This window comes from Callithrix jacchus, chromosome 8, assembly GCF_049354715.1.
Source record: "Callithrix jacchus isolate 240 chromosome 8, calJac240_pri, whole genome shotgun sequence".
Classification (NCBI taxonomy): Eukaryota; Metazoa; Chordata; class Mammalia; order Primates; family Cebidae; genus Callithrix; species Callithrix jacchus.
This window is the reverse complement of record NC_133509.1, coordinates 40,823,104-40,842,346: the sequence shown is the minus strand read 5'-3', so window position 1 is coordinate 40,842,346 and position 19,243 is coordinate 40,823,104.

Here is a 19,243-nt window from a genome sequence, read left to right as displayed (position 1 = left end):
AAAACCTGATGTTGACCAAGGAAGAATAAAAGAAACAAAAGAAGATAAATTCATGTTTTAGGCCAAGTCTGTGCTGTCAAAATAAATAGGTGAGAACAATTCTGGGGTACCAATGTTGTGGGTAATGAACACAATCATGATAATTTAAATCAATCTTTTTCGCCTCTCAGTTCCAAGTGATTCTCATGCCTCAGCCTCCTGAGTAGCTAGAATTACAGGCATACACCACCAGGCCCAGCTAATTTTTGTATTTTTAGTAAAGATGAGGTTTCACCACATTGGCCAGCCTGGTCTAAAACCCCTGACCTCAAAAGATCCACCTGCCTCGTCTTCCCAAACTGCTGGGATTATATAAATCAATCATTTTTAACTTGAATTTCTTTTAAATAGCCAACTGGACTGACTCTTCTATCACAAATTCACAGAGTGACTTAGGAGTCGTTTGGGATCATCTACTTCATTCTTCTCATTTTGCAAAGATGAAACTATGACCCAAGAAAGAGAAGCAGTACCCACAAGGTTCCCAGCTACTAATGGGCAGACTGGGCCTAGAACCAGTCTTCTAGGCTAATATTCTTTATACTGTACTCCAGATCCCCTTTCCCAAAGAAAAACAGCTACTAACAGTTACTGAAGACATACTATGAGCCAAGGGCTTTCTGCAGATTTACTTGTTTAACACTCACAATAATGAGTTAGGTTCTGTTACTATTCCCATTTAGCAGAGGAGAAATTGAGACTTAGATTAAGTAATCTACCCAAAGATGCATAGCTCAAAGATATTTTAGCTCTGCCAGAAACATAGCTATACTGGCAGAGCTAAAATAAATATTGTTTGCATATTCTAAATATAAATTGTGAACCCTAAATATGAGTTATATATACCTGGACAATCTTGACAAGATTGGCAGGCATTTAGGCTATTTCCAGTTTGAAATTCTTATCAGTAATGCTGCTATGAACAGTGTTGTGCAAGCCTTTGTGTGGACATATGTTTTCATTTCTCTTGGGTATACACCTAGGAACAGTACAGAGTCATATGATAGTTTTATATTTAACTTTTTAAGAGAATGAGTTCATGTCATTTGTAGGGACATGGATGAATCTGGAGAACATCATTCTCAGCAAACTGACACAAAAACAGAAAATGAAACACCGCATATTCTCACTCATAGGCGGGTGATGAAAAATGAGAACACATGGACACAGAGAGGGGAGTACTAAACACTGGGGTCTATTGGGGGAAAAGGGGAGGGCCAGTGGGAGGGGGAAGTTGGAAGGGATTGCCTGGGGAGAAACGCCAAATGTGGGTGAAGGGGTGAAAGCAAACAGAACACACTGCCATGTGTGTACCTATGCAACTGTATTGCATGCTCTGCACATGTACCCCAAAACCTAAAATGCAATAAAAAAATAAGAAAAAAAAAGATGTAAAAAAAAAAAGAGAGAGAATGTTTAACTTACCACAAAGGCAAACAATAACCACAACAGATGCACCATTTTACCTTCCCACCAACAACGTATGAGGGTTCTTATTTCTCATCCTCACCAACATTTGTTATTCTCTTCTTCTTTTTTTTCTGTTTAGCATGTGATTTTATTGTATCGCATTATTTTCTTTTTTTTAATTGCATTTTAGGTTTTGGGGTACATGTACAGAACGTGCAAGATAGTTGCATAGGTACACACATGGCAGTGTGTTTTGCTGTCTTCCTCCCCTTCACCCACATTTGGCATTTCTCCCCAGGCTATCCCTCCCCAGCTCCCGCTCCCTGCTGTCCCTCCCCTATTCCCCCCAATAGACCCCAGTGTGTAGTGCTCCCTTCCCTGTGTCCATGTGTACTCATTTTTCATCACCCGCCTATGAGTGAGAATATGTGGTATTTTATTTTCTGTTCTTGTGTCAGTTTGCTGAGAATGATTTTCTCCAGATTCATCCATGTCCCTACAAAGGACACGAACTCATCATTTTTGATTGCTGCATAATATTCCATGGTGTATATGTGCCACATTTTCCCTGTCTGGTCTATCATTGATGGGCATTTGGGTTGGTTCCAGGTCTTTGCTATTGTAAACAGTGCTTCTCTTCTTATTTTTAATAGCCATTCTATTGTGATTGTGAATCATTTCCCTAATGATGAATAATGCTGGGCATCTTTTCATGTGCCTCCTAGACATTCATACATGTTATTTGGTGAAATGTCTGTTCATATCTTTTGTGCATTTTTGTTTGGGTTGTTTGTGTTATTTTTGAGCACTAGTATTCCTTTATAAATTCTGGATACAAATCCTTTATGTGCTTTGCAAATATTTTCTCCCAATTTATTTCTTTTCTTTGCATATTAATAGTGTTTTTTGAGGAATGAAATTTTTAATTTAATGAGGTCCAATTTATCAATTTTTTATGAACAGTGCTTTTGGTGTTCTATCTAAAAATGCTTTGAAGGACACAAAGATTTTTTTTCTGTTTTCTTCCAAAGATTTTACTGTTCTGGCTCTTACTTAAGTCTGTGATTCATTTTTGTGTATGGCATGTATGAGGCGAGGGTCTAATTTCACCTTCACATATATGGACATCCCATTGTCCCATCACCATTTGTTGAGGTGACTACCTTTTCTCCAACGAATTGCCTTGACAGTTTTGTAACCAAAAAAAAAAAAAACTACTGATGCTAAATATACGGATTTATTCTGGACTCACGATATGTTTCATTGGTCTACATCTAACCTTATCCAAGTACCACATGTCTTAATAACTGCAGCGTTAGAGTGAGTTTTGAAATTGGGAAGTGAAAATCCTGCAAATTATCATTTTTTACAAATTTGTTTTAGCTATTCTAGGTGGTTTACATTTCCATGTAAATCTTACAATCTCTCATCAATAGGCACAGAGTTAAAACAGATCACTTTCTAAGCACTCAAGTCACCAAAAGTCTTTTTATGCCCTTCTTCCATGACAATAAGGCCTTACTTGGTTTGTAGTTACTTCATTAAAAAAGACCATAAAAACTAGTCTTAAAGCAAGTTCAAGTTTAAGGTGGTTTTTGCTCCTGCCTAATCCAACAATCAGGAAAAGTTTCTCAATCAAAAATTAACATGCACACTCTTACACATACAAACATGTACATCACTGATTCAGCACCCACTGCAGTAGAATATGTGCAAAGTGTATGTGTTGAAGCACAAGTATCAACACAGAATAAGGACTCTTTAAGTAACAGGTATTATTGCCACTTTTTGAGTAGACATATCTATTCCCCTTATACCTGTCTTCCTCAGTTTTTATATTTTGTACCTACTCTTTGAGCTGCACTATACAGTAGGGTAGCCACTAGCCACAAGTGGGTATTTGAATTCATATTACCTAAAGTTAAATACAATTAAAAAGTTAGATCCTAAGTCACACTGGCCACATTATAAGTGCTCAGCAGTTCCATACAGATGGCAGCCACACTGTCAGATGGTGTAGACACTATTTATTTTAGAAAGTTCTATTTGATGGTACTGATTTACAGAATTATTTCTGATATTTTCACTAACTTTTATGAACAGAAATAAAATCTATGTGAATGGCAGTAGAATTTAGAGGTTTCATGGATTAAAATACGTTTATGCATGTCATATCATCTCAGTTCTTGGTATTTTTCTTTTTTAAAAATTTAGTTCAAGTGTTTGTTCAAGGGCATGTATCAAAAGGTTGCATGGTAGTCTATTTTCAGTATCCTTAAAGGAAAGAAATTCTAACCAAGATTTCACATCCTGCCAAACTAAGCTTCATAAGCAAGAGACAAATAAAATATTTTCCAGACGCATAAATGCTAAAGGAATTTGTTGCCACTAGAGCAATGTCACAAGAGATCTTTAAGAGAATTCTATAAATGGAAACTAAAGAACGATACCTGCTACCACAGAAATACACTTTTTTTTTAGATGGAGTCTTGTTCTGTCACCAAGACTGGAGTCCACAGACCCTATAAAGCAACTACACAATTGAGAATGAAAACCAAATAGCTAACAACATCACAAAAGGATCAAAACCTCATATATAAATATTAAACTTGAGTGTAAATAGTCTAAACACCCCTTAAAAGGCACAGAGTGGCAAATTTGATAAAAAACAAAAACAAGATCCAACAGTCTGCTGTCTTCAAGAGATCCATTTCATGTGCAATGACAGCCAAAGGCTCACTGAAAAAAGATAGAGAAAGATCTATCACACAAATGAAAAACCAAAAAGAGCAGGGGTTGCTATTCGTATATCAGATGATATAGAGTTTAAACCAACCACAGTAAGAAAGAATAAAGAAAGGCACATATAATGATAGAGAGTTCAGTTCAACCCTTAACTACCCTAATTATATGTGCACTCAACATCGGAGCACCCAGATTCATAAAACAAGTAGTTCTGGACCTTCAAAAAGACTGAAACAGCCACACAGTAATAGTGGGTGACTTCAACACCTCACTGACAGCATTAGACAAATCATTGAGGCAGAAAACTAAAAAAGAACATTCTGGACATAAATTGGACAGTTGACCAATTGGACCTAACAGACATCTATAGATTACTCCACCAACCTATACACAGAACATACTCCAAGATTGACTACCTGCTCAGCCATAAAGCAAGGCTTCATAAATTCAAAAAAATTAAAATAACATCAAGCATACTCTTGGACCACAGTAGAACAAAAATATAAATCAATACCAAGAAGTTCTCTCAGAACCACACAATTATATGGAAATTAAAACTGCTCCTGAATGACTTCTCGATAAACAATAAAATTAAGACAGAAAAAAATTTATTTGAAATAAATGATAACACAGCTATAACTCACCAAAATCTCTAGGATGCAGCAAAAGCAGTGTTAAAAGGAATGTTTATAGTACTAAATGACTACATCAAGAAGTTGAGGCCTGGCATGGTGGCTCACATTTGTAATCCCAGCACTTTGGGAGGCCAAGGCAGGCAGACTACTTGAGGTCAGGAGTTCAAGAGCAGCCTGATCAACATGGTGAAACCCTTCTCCACTAAAAATATTAAAAAGTTAGCCAGATGTGGTGGCACACAGCTGTAATTTCAGCTGCTCAGGAGGCTGATGTGGGAGAATCACTTGAACTCGGGAGGTGAAGGTTGCAGTGAGCAGAGATTGCACCACCGCATTACAGCCAGGGTGACAGAGGAAGACTGCATAAAAAGAGGAGGAGAAGGAGGAGGAGGAAAAGGAGGAGGAAGGAGGAGGGTAGTTAAAGAAGTTAGAAAGATTTCAAATTAACAATCTAACATCACACCTATACAAACTAGAAAATCAAGAACAAACTTACCCAAAAGCTATCAGAAGAAAAGAAATAAAATCAGAGCAGGACTGAACAAAATTGGGACCCAAAAATTTATGTGGGTATGGGGCTGTGGGAGGGATAGCATTAGGAGAAATACCTAATGTAGATGATAGGTTGCTGGGTGCAGCAAACCAGCATGGCACATGTACACCTATGTGACAGACCTGCACGTAATGCACATGTATCCCAGAACTTAAAGTATAATTAAAAATAAAACTGAATATTTAATCATTAAAAAAGGATCAATAAAAACAAATGCTGGTTCTCTGAAAGAACAAACAAGATAGACCACTAGCTAGTTTAACAAAGAAAAAAAAGGCCTGAATAAGCACAATCAGACATGACCAAGGTGAAATTACAACTAATCCCACAGAAATACAAAAGACCCGACCGACTCAAGATGGCGCTGTGAGAACAACCCAGGATTGGCGCTCTCATTGTGTCCACGGAGAGGTGAGTCTGAGCTGCATTTCCAGACTGATTTTGTTGCCCACGGAACGGGGAAATTCCCAAGTGAAGAGGAGACGCGGGACGCCAGGCAGAACCTCCGCCTGGTGAAGCCGGCAGCCGGGGTGACGGCGGCCGGCCCTACCCAGCGCTCCCCACAGGGCGCGCTTGTCCGGGTGCCCCGTTGAACCAGCAACCGGAGACGTGAGAGGGCTGGACATGAGACTGAGCTAGACTTGGACAGTGGGCCAGCCCAGGGGATCGCAAGGACAGAGCGTTAGGGTTGGCCCAGTGGGACGAACAAAACTGCGATTTCAAACAAGCCCCGTGCAGATGGCACGAGACGCTCTGAGGGGGAGGGGCGTCCACCATTACTGAGGCAACCCGCCCCAACTGAGATACACGCCCATTGCTGACGCAGCCAGCCGTTGCCGAGGCAACCGGTCCCTACTGAGATACACGCCCACTGCTGACGCAGCCTGCCGCTGCCGAGGCAACCCATCCCTACTGAGATACACGCCCACTGCTGACGCAGCCTGCCATTGCCGAGGCAACCCACTACAACAGAGAGACTCCGCCGCAGGGCATGGCGGAGACCACAGCAGAGCCTGCAGGAACAGGGCGAATCACACAACAGCAGGGTGGAGCCTCGGCAGCCAAACAGTGGCTAATCTGCGTCCTAGCTGGGCAGGACCTCAACGGACATCCAAAAATAAAGCCCAAACCCCTCAACACAGAGCATTTGAGAAAAAAAAAGGGTTTTTTAATGAGCTCTGCTGCAGCAGAATCAAACATAGCAACCTAACAGCCCTGAATGAACAACAGAGCTCACAGCTCAGCAATTAAGCCCCTATAAAGTACAAACCGTCTCCTCAAGCAGCTCCCTGACCCCTCTATATCGAAAAGACTGACATTAGGCAGGTGTCATCCTGGGACAAAGATAGCAGAAAAAGAACCTGGTAGCATCCCTTGCTGTGCCACAGCTGCTAGAGGTGCACCCCAGACAAGCAGGGTCTGGAGCGGACCTCAGCAGTCGTACAGCGAAGGGGCTAGACTGGTAGAAGGAAAACCAAGCAAAAGAAATACTTCATCATCAACATTCTGGGTGTCCACTCAGAGACGCAATCGAAAACTCAGCAACTACGCAGACGACCAGTGGACAAATACAAAAAGATGGGAAGAAACCAGCGCAAAAAGGAGGAAAACATCCGAAACCAGAACACCTCGCCTCCTAGAAAGGACCAAAACTCCTCACCAGCAAGGGAACAAAGCTGGACAGAGAATGACTGTGACGAAATGATGGAATTAGACTTCAGAAGATGGATAATGAGAAACTTTTGTGAGCTAAAAGATCATGTATTAAATCAATGCAAAGAAACTAAGAACCTTGAAAAAAGATTTGAAAAAAGATTCGAGGAAATGATAACAAGAATGTATAACTTAGAGAGGAATATGATGAATTAAAGGAGCTGAAAAACACAATATGAGAACTTCGCAAAGCAAACACAAGTTTTAATAGCCAAACTGACCAAGCAGAAGAAAGAATATCTGAAGTCGAAGACCAACTCAATGAAATAAAACGAGAAACCAAGATTAGAGAAAAAAGCGCAAAAAGGAATGAACAGAGTCTCCAAGAAATGTGGGACTATGTGAAAAGACCTAACCTACGTTTGATAGGTGTACCAGAAGGGAACGAAGAGAATGAAACCAAGCTGGAAAATACTCTTCAGGACATCATCCAGGAAAATTTCCCCCACCTAGCAAGACAAGCCAACACTCAATTGCAGGAAATACAGAGAACACCACAAAGATATTCTGCAAGAAGAGCAACCCCAAGGCACATAATCGTCAGATTCAACAGGGTTGAAATAAAGGAGAGAATACTAAGGGCAGCCAGAGAGAAAGGTCGGGTCACCCACAAAGGGAAGCCCATCAGACTCACAGCAGATCTCTCGGCAGAAACACTACAAGCCAGAAGAGAGTGGGGGCCAATATTCAACATTCTTAAAGAAAAGAACTTTCAACCCAGAATTTCATATCCAGCCAAACTGAGCTTCAGAAGTGAAGGAAAAATAAGATCCTTTGCGAACAAGCAAGTACTCACAGATTTTGTTACCACCAGGCCTGCTTTACAAGAGCTCCTAAAAGAGGCACTACACATAGAAAGGATCAACCAGTACCAGCCATTCCAAAATCACATTGAATGCTAAAGAGCATCAACATAATGAAGAATCTACAACTAACAGGCAAAACAGCCACTTAGCATCAAAATGGCGGTATCAAATTCACACATAACAATATTAACCCTAAATGTAAATGGACTAAATGCACCAATCAAAAGACACAGACTGGCAAATTGGATAAAAATCCAAAACCCATCAGTGTGCTGTATCCAGGAAACCCATCTCACATGCAAGGATACACAAAGGCTCAAAATAAAGGGATGGAGGAAGATTTACCAAGCTAATGGAAAGCAAAAAAATGCAGGAGTTGCAATTCTCATCTCTGATAAAATAGACTTTAAAGCAACAAAGATCAAAAGAGACAAAGAAGGCCATTACATAATGGTAAAAGGATCGATATAACAAGAAGAGCTAACGATCCTAAACATATATGGACCCAATGCAGGAGCACCCAGATACATAAGGCAAGTTCTTAATGACTTACAAAGAGACTTAGACTCCCACACAATAATAGTGGGAGACTTTAACACTCCACTGTCAATACTAGACAGATCAACCAGACAGAAAATCAACAAGGATATCCAGGGCTTGAACTCAGACCTGGAGCAAGCAAACCTGATAGACATTTACAGAACTCTCCACCCCAAATCCACAGAATACACATTCTTATCAGCACCACATCACACCTACTCTAAACTTGACCATATAATTGGAAGTAAAGCACTGCTCAACAAATGCAAAACAACTGAAATCATAACAAACAGCCTCTCAGACCATAGTGCAATCAAGTTAGAACTCAGAATTCAGAAACCGACCCAGAACCGCACAGCTTCATGGAAACTGAACAACTGGCTCTTGAATGTTGACTGGGTAAACAACGAAATGAAGGCAGAAATAAAGTTCTTCGAAACCAACGAGAACGAAGACACAACATGCCAGAACCTATGGGACACATTTAAAGCAGTCTCTAGATGAAAGTATATAGCAATAAGTGCCCATATGAGGAGAATGGAGAGATCCAAAATTGACACCCTATCGTCAAAATTGAAAGAGCTAGAGGAGCAAGATCAAAAACCTCAAAACCCATCAGAAGACAAGAAATAACTAAGAACAGAGCTGAGCTGAAGGAGATTGAGACACGAAAAACCCTTCGAAAAATCAATAAATCCAAGAGCTGGTTTTTGAAAAGATCAACAAAATAGACAGACCACTAGCCAGATTGATTAAAAAGAAAAGAGAGAACAACCAAATAGATGCAATAAAAAATGATAAAGGGGAAATCACCACAGATTCCACAGAAATTCAAACCATCATCAGAGAATATTACAAACAACTCTATGCGCATAAACTAGTAAACCTGGAAGAAATGGATAAATTCCTGGACTCCTGTGTCCTCCCAAGCCTAAACCAGGAGGAAGCTGAAACTATGAATAGACCAATAACAAGGTCTGAAGTTGAGGCAGCAATTAAGAGCCTACCACGCAAAAAAAGCCCAGGACCAGATGGGTTCACAGCCGAATTCTACCAGACACATAAGGAGGAGCTGGTACCATTCCTTCTAAAACTACTTCAAACAATCCAAAAAGAGGGAATCCTTCCCAAATCATTTTATGAGACCAACATCATCCTGATACCAAAACCCGGCAGAGACCCAAAAAGAAAAGAAAACTTCAGGCCAATATCCATGATGAACATAGATGCAAAAATCTTCAATAAAATATTGGCAAGCCGATTGCAACAGCAAATCAAAAAATTTATTCATCATGATCAAGTAGGATTCATCCCGGGGATGCAAGGCTGGTTCAACATACGCAAGTCTATCAATGTAATTCACCACATAAACAGAACCAAAAACAAAAACCACATGATTATCTCAATTGACGCAGAGAAGGCATTTGACAAAATTCAACAGCCCTTTATGCTAAAAACCCTCAATAAACTCGGTATCGATGGAACGTATCTCAAAGTAATAAAAGCTGTTTATGACAAACCAACAGCCAATATCATACTGAATGGGCAAAAACTGGAAGCATTCCCTTTAAAATCTGGCACTAGACAAGGATGCCCTCTCTCACCACTCCTATTCAATATAGTACTGGAAGTTCTAGCCAGAGCAATCAGGCAAGAAAAAGAAATAAAGGGTATTCAAATAAGAAAGGTGGAAGCCAAATTGTCTCTATTTGCAGACGACATGATAGTATACCTAGAAGACCCCATTGCCTCAGCCCAAAAACTCCTGAAACTGATAAGCAACTTCAGCAAAGTCTCAGGATATAAAATCAATGTGCAAAAATCACAAGCATTCGTCTACACCAGTAACAGACTTAAAGAAAGCCAAATCAAGAGCGAACTGCCATTCGCAATTGCTACAAAAAGAATAAAATACCTTGAAATACAACTCACAAGGAACGTAAGAGACCTCTTCAAGGAGAACTACAAACCACTGCTCAACGAAATCAGAGAGGACACAAAAAGATGGAGAAACATTCCATGTTCATGGTTAGGAAGAATTAATATCGTGAAAATGGCTATACTGCCCAAAGTAATTTACAGAATCAACGCTATCCCCATCAAGCTACCATTGACTTTCTTCACAGAACTGGAAAAAAACACCATGAACTTCATATGGAACCAGAAGAGAGCCCGCATAGCCAAGTCAATTCTAAGCAAAAAGAACACAGCGGGGGGCATCACACTACCGGATTTCAAACTATACTACAAGGCTACAGTAATCAAAACAGCATGGTACTGGTACCAAAACAGAGATATAGACCAATGGAACAAAACAGAGGCAGCTGAGGCAACACAACATACATACAACTATACAATCTTTGATAAACCTGACAAAAACAAGCAATGGAGAAAGGATTCCCTGTTTAACAAATGGTGTTGGGAAAACTGGCTAGCCATGTGCAGGAAGCAGAAACTGGACCCCTTCCTGACACCTTACACTAAAATTAACTCCAGATGGATTAAAGACTTAAACATAAGACCTGGCACCATAAAAACCCTAGAAGGAAATCTAGGCAAAACTATCCAGGACATAGGAGTAGGCAAGGACTTCATGAACAAAACACCAAAAGCATTGGCAACAAAAGCCAAAATAGACAAATGGGACCTAATGAAACTCCACAGCTTCTGCACGGCAAAAGAAACAGTCACTAGAGTGGATCGGCAACCAACAGAATGGGAAAAAATTTTCGCAGTCTACCCATCTGACAAAGGGGTGATATCCAGAATTTACAAAGAACTCAAACAGATTTACAGGAAAAAAACAAACAAGCCCATTCAAAAGTGGGCAAAGGATATGAACAGATACTTTACGAAAGAAGACATATATGAGGCCAACAATCATATGAAAAAATGCTCATCGTCACTGGTCATCAGAGAGATGCAAATCAAAACCACATTGAGATACCATCTCACGCCAGTTAGAATGGCGATCATTAAAAAATCTGGAGACAACAGATGCTGGAGAGGATGTGGAGAAAAAGGAACACTTTTACACTGTTGGTGGGTGTGTAAATTAGTTCAACCATTGTGGAAGACAGTGTGGCGATTCCTCAAGGCCTTAGAAATAGAAATTCCATTTGACTCAGCAATCCCATTACTAGGTATATATCCAAAAGTGTGTAAATCGTTCTACTATAAGGACACATGTACACGAATGTTCATTGCAGCACTGTTTACAATAGCAAAGACCTGGAATCAACCCAAATGCCCATTGATGATAGACTGGATTGGAAATATGTGGCACATATACACCATGGAATATTATGCAGCAATCAGAAATGATGAGCTTGTGTCATTTGTAGGGACATGGATAAATCTGGAGAACATCATCCTCAGCAAACTGACACAAGAACAGAAAATGAAACACCGCATATTCTCACTCATAAGTGGGTGATGAAAAATGAGAACACATGGACACAGAAAGGGGAGTACTAAACACTGGGGTCTATTGGGGGGAAAAGGGGAGGGCCAGTGGGAGGGGTAGGTGGGGAGGGATAGCCTGGGGAGAAATGCCAAATGTGGGTGAAGGGGAGAAGAAAAACAAAGCACACTGCCATGTGTGTACCTACGCAACTGTCTTGCATGCTCTGCTCATGTACCCCAGAACCTAAAATCCAATAAAAAATTAAAAAAAAAAAAAAAAAGAAATACAAAAGACCCTCAGAGACTATTATGAAAGCTTCTGAACATACAAACTAGAAAATCTAGAATAAATGGATACATTCCTAAAAACGCATAACCTCCTAAGAGGAAATCAGGAAGAAACTGAAACCCTGAACAAACCAATAACACATTCTGAAATTGAATCAGTAACTAAAACCTACCAACCAAAAAAATACCTCAACCAGATGAAGTCACAGCCAAATTCCACCAGACATACAAAGACCCCCAAACAACTGCCTAAACCCACCTTCCCTTGCAGCCTCTGCCATCCTGAGATGCATGTTCCAGTAGTGAGCTAGAAAAGGTCCCTTCGGTTGTTTCCCCAGACAACTGCAGATGAATCATCCATCCTTCCCCACAATCCAGAAATGCCGGCATGACTTGAAGAAACTCCTTCAAGTCTCTGGTCTTTCCTTTCCTTTCAGCTCTGGTATTAACATCCTGCTCCTCTCTTTCCTGGTGATTGTTAGAGTTCTTAGGCCATGACCATGGGAATTGGGATGACAAGAGTTAAATAACAGACTCATAGTTCCATCTTAAACAGCTTGCATTTTAGTCCTAATTTTACAAGAGTGGTACCTAGGGGGAAAAAAAAGATAAATAATGACATTAATATTGATCTTGTTTATGGGAACTTCAGCCCAAAAAGTTAATTGTGGCTACATCATTATGTAGCATTGCCTTTGTCTCAATCAAAAAGATAACAATAATAATGTCCAAATTCTTCTTGGGGGAAATTGTTTCCCTAAAACAAGTTATCCACTTACACAGTCATGGTTGGTTAAAATCTAATACAGGGCAAGCTAATTACAGTTTTTATCCTTTTCTCAGCATGTATGTGGGTGTCTAAAAGCAAGTCATTGAGATGAACTGGTCAGCACCAGTGGGAACAAAATCAGCTTCCTTCACAGCCGAACTAGGCTGTCCAGCAATATGTTCTTGTAAATGTTGGTTTGAACTGATCTGCTCCATCATAAAGCAAGAAGTTTCCAACTTATGTGTTTGCTGATCTGGTGAATTACACTAACATAAACAAGAGAAACACCATGGAGAGTTACTGCTGTGGCCACTTCCTTACACATACAACCTACCTGTGACTACTGAGCATGCTCTGCCCAGACCTCCTCTGTCTTTTATCAGAGAATGAAAGAGGTAGGCATGGGAAGGAAAGACAAGAGGGAGACTTTACAAAGTGAGCCTGAAAAAGAAAAAGACCCGGCAGAAATGAGGCAAAGACAGAGGACCAGGGTGGGGATGAAATGTGAAGGCAGCAGGTGCAGAGATCAGACATGCCCTTGGAGAACCCTTTTTATTCCTGATCAATCCTTCCAGAGCTTCCTCTACGGGGCAAATTCATTTATTTCCATGGAAGCCTGAAGAGTATTGGTTCCTTTTAAATCTAGTAAAAGTAGGCTAGTTGCTCCTTCTAAATGACTGAATTCTGACCATTCTGTCAGTGAGACAGGCAACCCCAGCTCCATCAACCATGTATCTGTCTTCCGATAGTATTTCAATAGAGGTCACAAAGTCAACACCGAGTGCAGGATGACCCAGGGCAAGAACCAAGGCAGGGACACACTGAAGCTCCATACTGATCTGGGAGCTCAGGCTCAGCCTAAATTGAGCTTTCTCTTGTGAAATCACAACACGAGGTAGCAAAACCCAATGATAAAATACTTTGCCAAAGCTCAGGTATGGTCGTTCAGATCACCTCAGGTCCCAGAGATACATACAGAAAGGAATGAGGGATTCAGAGTCAGAGCTCCACAGGCCAAGGCCACTCTCTGCTTCCTTTTAGATGCACGTGGTATCCAGGGAGCTGCTCAAGTCATAAATAAGTCACAAAGCTCTCTGATTCATGCCCCCATTGCCCTGCTTCAAAATCCCAATTAAAGAAGATGTTTAGACATTTAGAACCATATTACTCTAGTACAGTGTAGCATAACTGAGTGAAAACGCTGGATTTCAGTCAGACTGCTTGTTGAAACAGAACGTGGTTAAATCCAGCAAATGTATTCAAATACAAATATTAAGAAGCATGACAGTCAAGAGAAAATATGTTCTATGAACAGTGGAATCTCATCCTAAGTGGATTTAATTCAAATTATCCTACATGAGTTAGAGAGAGAAACGATTATTTAAATGGTGCCATTCTGCTCAAACACATGTCCTATTTGGGAATTACATGGGAGATGAAAACCCAGTGTTTCTTCAGTTGTTGAGCCTCAGTCATCCTCTCCTGGCAGAAGCAGCTTGCTCCCTTTTTTCCATTTTTTTTTTTTTTTGAGACAGTCTGGCTCTGTCACCCAGGGTGGAGTGCAGCAGTGTGATCTCTGCTCGCTGTAAATTGTCTCCCAAATCCAAGGAATTCTCCATGCCTCAGCCTCCCAAGTAGCTGAGATTACAGGTACATACCACCACATCCAGCTAATTTTTGTATTTTTTTTAGTAGAGAGGTGGTTTTGCCATGTTGGCCAGGCTGGTCTCACAGTCCTGGCTCCAAATGATCCACCTGCCTCAGCCTCCCAAAATTCTGGGATTACAGGCGTAAGCCACCATGCCTGTCCAATGCTGCTATTTCTGTGGATGATTTCAGAGCCATTCAGTGATAATTTCAATCAATCGTGTTGGGAAAAACAGCAAAGAAGAAAGGACTTACAGGGTGCCCACATTAATTGGTTATTAGTAGCACATAAACAAGGAACAACAAACTGCAGAAGGCCTCTGAGGAGGAAGGCCTCTCCATGCTTCATGTTCCAGTGCAGGGCGAACTAGGCTCTGTTACCATAAACATTGTGCTCAAGGACAGAAAACCCCTTTGTAGCACTATGAGGTAGCCAGACTTGTAGGTTCCTTGTAAGGCCCATGTTCCACCAGCTGCGCATAGATAATAAGCTAAAGATAATCACATGTTCTTGTTTTGTGAAACTCCCAAACCACCACTGTTATCAATCCTTAGAATGACATACCGTTTTCGGCTCACTAATTCACTTCCGGCTCACTGATTCACTTCCGGCTCACTGATTGATCCCACCATCACTCCAACCCTACCCTATAGATCAAAGTGACTGTGATCCATAAATAGAGTGGATGGGCAGAGTTTGGGGCCCTTACGGTTTCCTCCAAAGTAATAAGTGATAGCCCCCTGGTCCCACTGTCTCTCTTAATCTGTCTTTTTCTCATTCCTTTGTCACCACCTAACTTGGGGTACCCACGGGTGATGTAGGGCTGGCTCCCTACATTCTAGTTCTCAGTGTGGGGCTCATGAATCCCTACATTCTGGCACCCTATGTGTGGGGCTCATGGATTCCCTACAAATCAGTTACTACTCCATATGCAGACCATACTTAAACTCATGCAATAGGGTTTGGATGATTACAGACGGTTCAGCACAGTTTATTGCAAGGCCTCTCAAACTTTTATGAGACTGTCAAGCACTTGGAGATCTTGTGAAAATGCAGATTCTGCCTCAGTAGGTCTGGGGCAGGGCCCAAAATCTTGCATTTCTAACAAACTCCCAAGTGAAATTGTTGCTACTGGACCACAGACCACATTTGGAGTACAATAACTTATTATATGGCTCTAGATACATAACATTCAACATACAGCAAATATGTTTACTGAGCATCTGCTATTTGCCAAACACTGTGATATTCACTGATGACAGAAACATGAGACACTGATTTTATTCTCTATGTGTTCACAGTCTGGTTTGATATGAGTAACAAACCACATACTGCATGAAATAGAATTCTTTCCCCAGAAAGGCATACTTTAAAATAACCTTCAATCCTAATATGACTATAGTGCTTTATCACTTACAAAGCATTTTTTAAAATCTTGTCCCATTTAATGCCTTGAACACAGGATCTCACCTTCCCCTCAGTTGCAAAATGTTACAATTTAGTTTTTACATTGGCATCACTGCATACATACTCCCAGTAATGAGAAGGAGCTCCTCACCACCCCATTTTTTGGGTCATTAAATACTAAAAATGAATTAAATAAATCCTACTCAGTGATGTATCTACTGCATGTGCACAAGTGTGTGATCTAGCAAAGAAAGCAAATTTTGATTTTTCTTAACTTATGCAGAATAGTTGAAAGCCCAAGAGGACATCTCTCTTTTTCTAGTACAGAGTCTTCTGCTGACTAGCTGTGTAACCACATGCAAGTTAGTTAACCTTCAAGGACCTCAATTTCCTCATCTTTAAGGAAGAGCTGGACCAAGTGACCTCTAGGCCCTTTCCAGCTCTATACTCCTATGATTCTATGACCCACCCACCTTGAATTTGCTATAATCTGTGTTTTAGATCCCAAAGACAGATCCTTTCAACAGCATCAGCACAACACCACCTCCCCCTGAGTCTTAGCTACACTGGTTCACACAGCAAAGCTTTGAAATTCCCAAATACTGTAAGCTTAGGCTTGCCAGTGCCATGCAGAGCTGCTACTTCACAATTCAAGTAGTCAGCTATTGACTTGTGGCAATCTATATCTGCATTAAAATGGGGAGTTTTGGATTAATGTGGAGCTGAAAGCCCGACTGAGGCTCTTTGCTGCCAGCCTGTCTCTATAATTGCAGCATGGATTTCACCAACCACAAAGGGCAAAATGAATGTGATCATCCCCAGTAGTCGATAGCCCATTGATTTTTTCTTTTGGCTCTATGATTTGCACAAATATTGAAGCTCATTTTTTAAGCAAGGAGGCTTATTAATCTACATTTCTTTAAAACTAGTGGCCCCTTCAATGAGGTGAATTCTGAAGGTTACTTAATATGCAAGACGTGAGTAGAGCAGTCACATTAATTTTTTAAATTGTTTTCCACATACACATGCACACACACATGCATGTCCTCACTCTTATTTAAAATTGACATTCCAAGTAGATGGTAGAACTTTGTGCTTGTTAACATGCCATTATGTGTCTGGTTGTTTAGGAATGATTAGGAAGGAAATGTTGGCAAAGCTCATTCTGGTCTGTGGTCACTGTTTTCTTGGCTAGCTTTTGTTTTTCACTCACCCCTAAGGTTGTAAACAGAATGTGTACAACAACACCTGTGGTTCCTAAGATGGAACACTGATCCAGGGCCATTCCTTCCCTGAATGGAGGCTATTAATCTGCCATAACAAGTACATGTTTAGGCAGAGAAACAAAGGCAGCTCCTGCAGAGTTCAATTGTGTTTGCTCCAAACTGTACCAGTTCTTTTAATTTCTTGTAATGCATTTTTCATTTTATGTTGTTTCTGGTTGCTATTTCCTCTGAACATTCCTTTAGTCTATTACAGTCTTAATTTTGTTGAAAATTCAGATTCTGAATGGTTTGAAACCACACATCTCAGATTTGTTTTTATGTGGGTTGTTGTAAAATGTAGTAGGCTTCTCTTTTCCAATGGCTCTACCTTTTGAAAATAATCAATAATGATAAAATTGATCATCAAATCCCATTAGCGCTTTTTTTTTCCAGGAAAATTTCTCAAAGCTGGACCCTACTCTAAACTCCAACTTAAAATTAGCTGTTTGGGTTGCAAGGAATTAAATTTAACTTGGTTTTTTCAGGCAAAGAGTATTTGGGGGACAAGGAGACATGTAGATACATAAAGATGATGAGAATCTTGACCATGTAGACGTGGCCACACAGCAAGGCTCAAAATGATCAGAACTTGCTTGGGGAATCTGACATTTACTCGGGATCCAATACAACTCTGGTGACCAAGGTATTTTGCCATCAGGCATTTATTAATTGATCACAACCTACATTCTCCCATAGAGTGAGTCTGCTTAGCTCTATATCCTTGGCTTTCATTCTAATTTCTGACTATTTAACCCTTTCTCTATTTCTCAAGGTCAAATAAGTCAAGTCACCAGATCCAATTGTTCAACCATCCCGACTGGCCATCACTTTTGTGCCAAACCATCCCTTTGGCCACTAGTCAAGTCTATAGCTGAGCTATTCTTAGATTAAGCACCAATTCCTGATTGAATGAATAACATCCCATAACAACATAATGATTTATGTGGAAGAAGGACCTTTAAAACTTATGCTTCAAGGATAGCAGGAACTCTTTAAAAGGGAAATATAGGCAAAGCAGCATATTGAAGTTTGGCCTATCCATCTTGCCTGTGGCCTCAGCTGAGTTCAAAGCCACATCATCACCTACCTAGAGCTTTACAATAACTTCCTTACTGGGACCTCAATGCCTAAAGCCTATCCATTTTAACCCATTATCAATACTGATAATGATCTCGGGAAAGCCTCTATCACTAGATTTAGTTCTGTCATCTACCTCATCTATGAAATGGGTATAATCATTGAAAAGATTTGAAGAGAGACTGCATGTAAAGTATTTGGTCATTTTTATCATTATTTTATGAATATTCTATCCTGGTTCTAAAGATGATATTTGTTTATAAGGATATCATTCCCATAAGAATCTGGGCTCCTTGAGATCAGGGGTTAAGTCTTATTTACCTCTTCGACATGTCATTCCTGGACCATAATGAATGAAGACATCATTTACACTTCAGAGAACTCCATACCAAGCCTAAGACGAGAAGATAAAACTGTGCTTCCCTCCTTAATCAGCTTTTCTTAATTTTAATTATAACAACATGACATCTCATGTAAGTCAGCCCAGAACTGAGAGTTGTTATAGATGCCTTTTTGCTAGGGAAGTAGAATGGGATCCTTTATAAAGAGAATAATCAGCTAGAGGAAGTGTCACATGTCCTCTGACATAACAAAATTCCAAACCAGGAGGGATACTAGAGATAATGTCCTCCAACCCTTTATTTTTAAAACAAAGAGCCTAAGCCCCTACATGACTCACATGATTTTACAGTGTTATGATGCTTGAACATGAATTATGTGTGTGGCTTCCAGGGATGTACTTTACCAATGACTGAGTATTCCTCTGCCTCCATGATGCTGTGACCCAACACAGAGCAACCACTTAGTCAGCAAATTTTAAATTGACCTGAGAAACAATCCCTTGGCAGACTTAATCCCCCTTCTACTCTATTGACAGCCAGGGAAGTAAAGAGACCCTCTGGAAAAGTGAGTCTGGAATCAAAACAGGCTTCCTCCTTCCACC